Source organism: Crassostrea angulata, chromosome 6 (assembly GCF_025612915.1).
Source record: "Crassostrea angulata isolate pt1a10 chromosome 6, ASM2561291v2, whole genome shotgun sequence".
In the NCBI taxonomy this organism is placed as follows: domain Eukaryota; kingdom Metazoa; phylum Mollusca; class Bivalvia; order Ostreida; family Ostreidae; genus Magallana; species Magallana angulata.
In genome coordinates, this window is record NC_069116.1 from 2804478 (window position 1) to 2811327 (window position 6850).

The 6850-nt window shown below is 34.2% G+C and overlaps 1 pseudogene; it reads left to right on the forward strand.

Moving 5' to 3' along the window:
* Nucleotides 1-3891: 3891 nt before the first annotated feature.
* LOC128190746 (uncharacterized) lies at nucleotides 3892-5585 on the forward strand (annotated as a pseudogene).
* Nucleotides 5586-6850: the final 1265 nt, after the last annotated feature.

Genomic DNA, 6850 nt, shown 5'->3' on the forward strand with positions numbered 1-6850 from the left:
TCAAAAAATCTTCACAAGCAAAAAGAAAAAAAATTCTCAAAATCAGGAAAATTCTAATCGGGGTGAGGAATGGGGGGTGCGTAGTATGCCTTTAGCTCTTTAGCTGCTCAAAAGTGTCTTTATTTTCACTATTTTAATTTTCACTTTATCTAATACATGCTCCCGGGGGGTCCATTTTCCTTATATGGTCAACAATTTTTTTTATACGTAGATTTGATTTTTTTTTTAAACGGGGGAGGGGGGGCTCTTTGATAATTCAATTTTTATATGTAAGTTTAAGAAAAATATTATTCAACAACATTTTATCTGAGATAAATTCTATACTGGCGTGCGACCAGTATATAAATAAATAAAAAAAATTATGAATTTTGAATAATGAAAATTTACTGGAAAAAATAGGTATGTTTTTATTTTGCATTCAAATTCATTTACTTTACGTCACTACTTTTATTTTTATTGATTTATCATAATTCATTTTTTAATCACCTGCTGCGCTCGCCCCAACGGTCGCACCGTAATACATATTATGCTTCTCAAAAGTTTTACTTTGATTCTCGCGAGAACGTGAGGTTGGAAACCATTGGTACTATGAATTGTGGGTCAAATTTACTGACGCCGAAAAAATCTATCGGATCAATGGGTAAATCTTTGTGACGTCACTCGATTATTTTTGATTGAGAGTGTACTGAAGTGAACTTTAGAGGTAGCACTGACTGTATGTCGTATATTGTCTTGCTGATTCTCGTGAGAGTGTGAAGTGATAAAAATTGCCATGATTACAGGGAACTACTGGGACGATTAAATTTACTGACGCCAAAAAAAATCCGTTGAATGAATGTGCAAATAGTCCGAATTTTCTATTCCCACATGCCTTGCCGGTAGAGCCCGCTTCGCTCCGGCGCTGCGCCCCGGCGAGCTGCGCTGGCTATTTTTAAAGAGGCAGTCTACGATAGAACCATGCAAATGGCTATCAATGGAAGTATATCGAAATTTCATTAGACTTGGCACAGAAACTCATGATAACCTAACTTGATTATAATGAGAAGGCTTTTTATTACCTTACATCAGTAACTATGGAAACGGATTGCACTTGGGTTTCCCCTTGTTTTATTTATAGATTTTTTAAAAAATTGGACAGCATACAATTCTTTTTAGTTTACTGGAAATATTACACACTGCAATTGAATGAAGCTCATTTCTTTACATTGTAAAAACCCATAGTTATTCTAAATAATAAGGAATTTAAATTTCTAAACACAATACACAAAGATATGTGGGCCTTTACCTAAATTGACCTATTTGTACTAGTAAAACAGGCATAACTGCCCAAGAAACGCATCAATTGATATAATATTTTGTCAGCTTATATGGTCTTTACTTGTCTTTAATCTGGTTGAGGGAATTTGGTTGCAAATAAAATTCAGTGGAATTTTGGGGGGTGGGGTTGGACATGGTGCACTATTATCTAGGGTAAGAAAAAATGCTATTACATAATTATTTAGATTTTCCTTGCCAAATAAAACAAGTAGTAATGGAGAATTAAAAAGTCTTAAAAATTAAACACACAGAATTACTATGAATTGCCCTCAGTCGAGGGGGGGGGGGGGCTGCAATTGAAAGGTAACTTGGACCATTAAGTTTGTCACCTAACAGCGACGCACAGTGGGTTAGAGGGTGTACTACTAATCTGTAAGTCATGAGTTTGACTCCCGCTCTGAGTGTACATATCAAACAATTTTTTTTATCATATACATTTTTATTTTTGAGCAGAGTTTACAACATTAGGATATTGTCAAGATGATATCTGAGAAGAACACAGCAAATAACAATCTTTAACTTAATAAATAACCTGTTTAATATTCATGAACTATTTGTTACAGTTATAAACTTCAAAATGTACATATAACCACCTGATATGAAAAAAAAACTCATGAAAAGCCTACATGTAACACTCATTTATAAGAGATACTTGTAATGAGCCTTTTCTTCAAATGGAGCAAAAAGCAAAGACCAAATTATTGCAGTTATTTTCATGAAATATGAATAGCCATTGTTTACAAAGCTATGAAATAAAATATGCAATACAACCAAATTTCAACCTTCAATTAATACATCGGATAGAGAATTTTAATTTCAGAAAAAAAGATAAAAAAAATTTGTGAATTGAAATATTCATTATTCAGTAACTTACGAAAAAAAGACAGAGATGTGCAATTAATTTAAATTTAGAAAGCTATCATCATCAATTAATACATGTATTCCTATTAGCCGAATAACATCATCAATAATACATGTAGTGCTATAAGTCAAGTAAAATCATCAACTTATACATGTAGCAATAGTGGACAACTATTATCAATTAATATATGTATCACTTTTGGCCAAATAACAACATCAATTCATACATGTAGTGCTATTAGTCAAATAAAATCATTAATTTATACATGTAGCCTTATAAGACATCTATTTTCAATTCATACATGTAACACTATTAGACAAATACATGTATTACCATCAATTTATACATGTAGCACTAATAACCAAACACCAACAATTCACACATGTAGCACTTATCTTTTAGTCAAATAAAATCATAAATTCATACATGTAGTGCTATTAAACAACTATTATCATCATTCATACATGTTGCATTAAAAGCTAAATAACATCATTGATTCATACATATAGCACTAATAACCAAACAACATCAATTCATACATGAATCACTATTTGCCAAATAACATCATCAGTTTAAACATGTAGCAATTTAAGACAACTATGATCATTAATTCATGTATGTACATGTTTCACTATTGGCCAAATAACCTCATCAATTCATACATGAAGCACTATTAAATAACTAACATCATTTATTCATACATGTAGAGCTACTAGCCAACATTCATACATGTAGCACTTTTGGCCAAATAACATCATCAATTCATACAAGTGATGTTAGACAACTCTTATCATCAAATCATTAATGAAGTGCTATTATCTAGCTTACATCCTCAATTGATACACGTTTTTCTATTAATGGCCTAACATAATCAATTTATACCTGTAGCGCTGTTAGAAGACTTATGTCATCAATTCATACACATGTAGTGCTATTAGAGGACTAACATTATATAATAATATAATATAATATATTTTTTCTCGAACAATTAAGTTTATTGTCTGAAACAATTAAGTTTTTTTTAGGAGTTTGAATAATTTAAGCTTTTTGAATTAAAGTTTGGGTTATTCTTTAGCATTTGAATTAGAGTATAATTTTGCCGGTGTCACAAGCAGTTTAGCAATCATGAAGCAATTTAACATCAATTGCTCAGTTTAAATAAATTTGTAAATGTACAGTGTAACTACAATCAATATGGAACAAACTCCAGTGATCAGTGAAACTATTAGTGAGGGGATGAGTGTGCACATAGTGCATATCCATTAGTAGGTCCTATCATGTCAAATGGTCATTACAGAGACATTTCCTAATTCTGAAACAGTCCAGGCATTGGACGGTTCGGTATCGTCAAATGTCCAGGGTTCTGCTCAGAATTATGGAGCATCAGGACTTGACACAAGTAATGTCACAGCTCAGGCATCAAGAGGTTTTGAACCATCTAATGTCAAGAGTTCTGTGCATGACTTTGCCAATTCCAGTCACAGAACTCATGCACATTCAGAGCATAACATGTCACCATTATGTAATGATGTGCATGAGTCAAACCATGAGACCCTGCAACAAACACAGTCACATCAGCATACTCCATTACTGCAACAGGTGCAAGATCAATCCAATGTGACCCTAGCCTTCATGAAGACCATGAGTCATCACTGTATATATGGAGTTCTGGTGACCTTGACACAGATCTGTTTTATGGAAAGAGAAAAGAGATGTCTGATGGAGAAAAAGCCACTACAACAGCACAGAATGGAGCCACAGACAATGTACATCATTACGATGATGTTCTTCAGCGTCTGTCCACAATGGAGAACCACATTGGATCTCTGAGGACAGACATGCAGACAATCGTCAGAAGAATGACGGCTATTGACCCTGATCTGTTTTCACCTGGTCATCATAATGAAAATACTTACCCTGTCCAATACAAGACAATTTATAGAAATTAAGATCTTTTTTAAAAGTTAAGATATGATGGTGTTCTTGTTGTAGCGATAACTGATATATGTATCGCAACTCAAGTGACCATTATATATATATCAAAGAAGCGAAGATTACCCCTGCGACATGTTCAGCAGAATTACTATTCCCAGACTGTTGACAAGCGTGCTCGTTTATCCCCGGAAATTCAGGTGACAGTCGTGAGGCCTCCTGTGAACTTTCAGTGGTGCCCATTTCCTGGCTGCAATGTTAAGAACAGAAAGATCAAGCGTCATGTTCAACAGTCCCACCTTCCTAGGATATTCAGTGATCTGAAACCGATTCGCTCTATGGAGGAGTCTCAGTTATGCAAACTACAGTTCACAGCACTGAAGTCTTTGGTTAGGATCGTTGTTGGACATGATGCTAGTGTGTTCACAGCAGTAGATAACGTCAACCAGACACATCAGATTCCTCAGGAAACTACTCTTCATCCGGATACAGTCGCGTGTATTAGGAGATTATGTGACCATCAGAACTGGGAAGAACCTTCAGAAGGTTTTACTGTGGCTTCAGTTAACTCACCGCCTGTATTCATTCACTGGAGATGTTTAGTAGTATTGATATCAGCTTTGCAACCTGAGCAGCGTGAACAAGTGGCTCTGATATAAACTCTTCAACAGAAACAGTCTGTGATTATGTGCCATATGACAGAGATGCCAGTGAATCTATACAACATGAAGCATTCGATAGCCATTTTCACCTTGACCGTACGTGTAATCGTATATGGAGAAGGTCGTCTGGAAAGTCGGTAGAGGATGTACGTAGACATACTGAATCAGGAATTGGCCGTCCTCGACTGGATGTGAAGGTCACCGGCGGTGTGATTGTTTACAGTGAACCCGCTTCCCATCCAGAGACAGTTTCGGTTAGTCCCTGGGGAGTTGCTGTGGGTGTGCATCCTAAACACTTCCAGGATTTGACTTCTAGAACTTTGCTCCATATGAAAGATCTGCTGTGTTCCCCGTACGTCGTTGCATTTGGAGAAGTTGGTCTTGACCGTACTGTTCCCGTCAAACTCTGGAGACGCCAAGAAGAAGCTTTCCGGCAGGTGCTTACCATTATTCGCAAGGACAAAGTTTTGGTGCTCCACCTGCGTGGGATATCTTCAGATAGGATTGGAATGGATGTTCACTCCCGATGTATACATATACTTCAGAGGATGTGTGATCCGGACCAGCCTATTCATTTTCATTGTTTCACGGGAGATCAGGAACTTGTTAAGCTGTGGATGGACTATTTCTCGAACGTGTACTTCGGCTTTACAGGTGCTGTGGAAAGTTTCAGTTTGGACCAGATTTCCGGCCTAAGAACAGTCCCTATGAATCGTATTCTCCTTGAGACTAATTCATTCACCCTACATGAAACCCGGTGGAGGAGATATAAACACCCTGCGTTCATAGGAGACGGCGCCTATACAAGATGAAGCCATCAACTTAATAATCCCTGCAGAGTTGACGGTCTGGAATTAAGTTACCAGCCACAGTCATGTTGTAGGATATTCTGTGACATAAGTTATCTTGTATAGTATCTTCCTGTGCAGAATTTAATGTCTGGTGTTCAGTTACCGACTAAATTCGTGTTGTAGTAGATTATTCTCTATATGTAAAATGTGTGGTCTTATTGGTAGATGCTTTTAGATTATATATATATATATATATATATATATATCTATATCTATATCTATCTATATCTATCTATCTATCTATCTATCTATCTATCTATCTATCTATCTATCTATCTATATATATATATATATATATATATATATATATATATATATATATATATATATGATAAATGAAAGACAACACAGAGTAAAACGTTAGCGCTTTCATTCAATCTTCAGACGTTTTTAAAATAACAATACAATGTGTTATAAATGTGCTATAAATTTTATAAAATAACAACCGAAAAAGAGCGCGAAACAAAAGAAAAACATTTCATTTCATTATATAAACCAAAACTGAATGCATTATAATTATGAATGTTTGAATATATTTTATGTTTTTCTTGTACAATTATATAATATTTGAATATATTATATGTTTTTCCCGTACTATTACAAAACGCTTATACTATGACGTCATAATGAACTCTGAAAAGCGCAACATATACTTGATGTTATATGACGTCACAATGATCATTTGAAATGTATGTACTTATGTATCTATGGTGATTGTTCAAACTCCTGAAGATTATAATGAAACCGGTAGAGTTTTGAATCGGCTTTCTGTTATTTTTTATTATTTAATACTTGTGTGGATTAACTTTACTCATTTTGGATTATATATATATATATATATATATATATATATATATATATATATATATATATATATATATATATATATATTGAAACACAATAAAATCCACAGTGGTCGGCGAGTTATAGATAAAAATTAAATAAGAAAACACGAAAAACGTTCAATATAGCTTAAGCGCTTTCATTTTAAAATCTTCAGAAGCTATATAATGGTAACATAGTAACGTGACGTCAAAAAACTTGAACGTTGAACGGCAATGTCTATTATGACGTCATAGCTAGATTTATCGGAAAAAAATATAATTTGCAACATAGTAGATAACATACAATTCAATACATTATTATTACAAACAGTTCAATTTGGGTTTAAAAATACGGATGAAATGTTTTTCTTTTTCTCTTCTTTGTACATTACTGTCACTCAA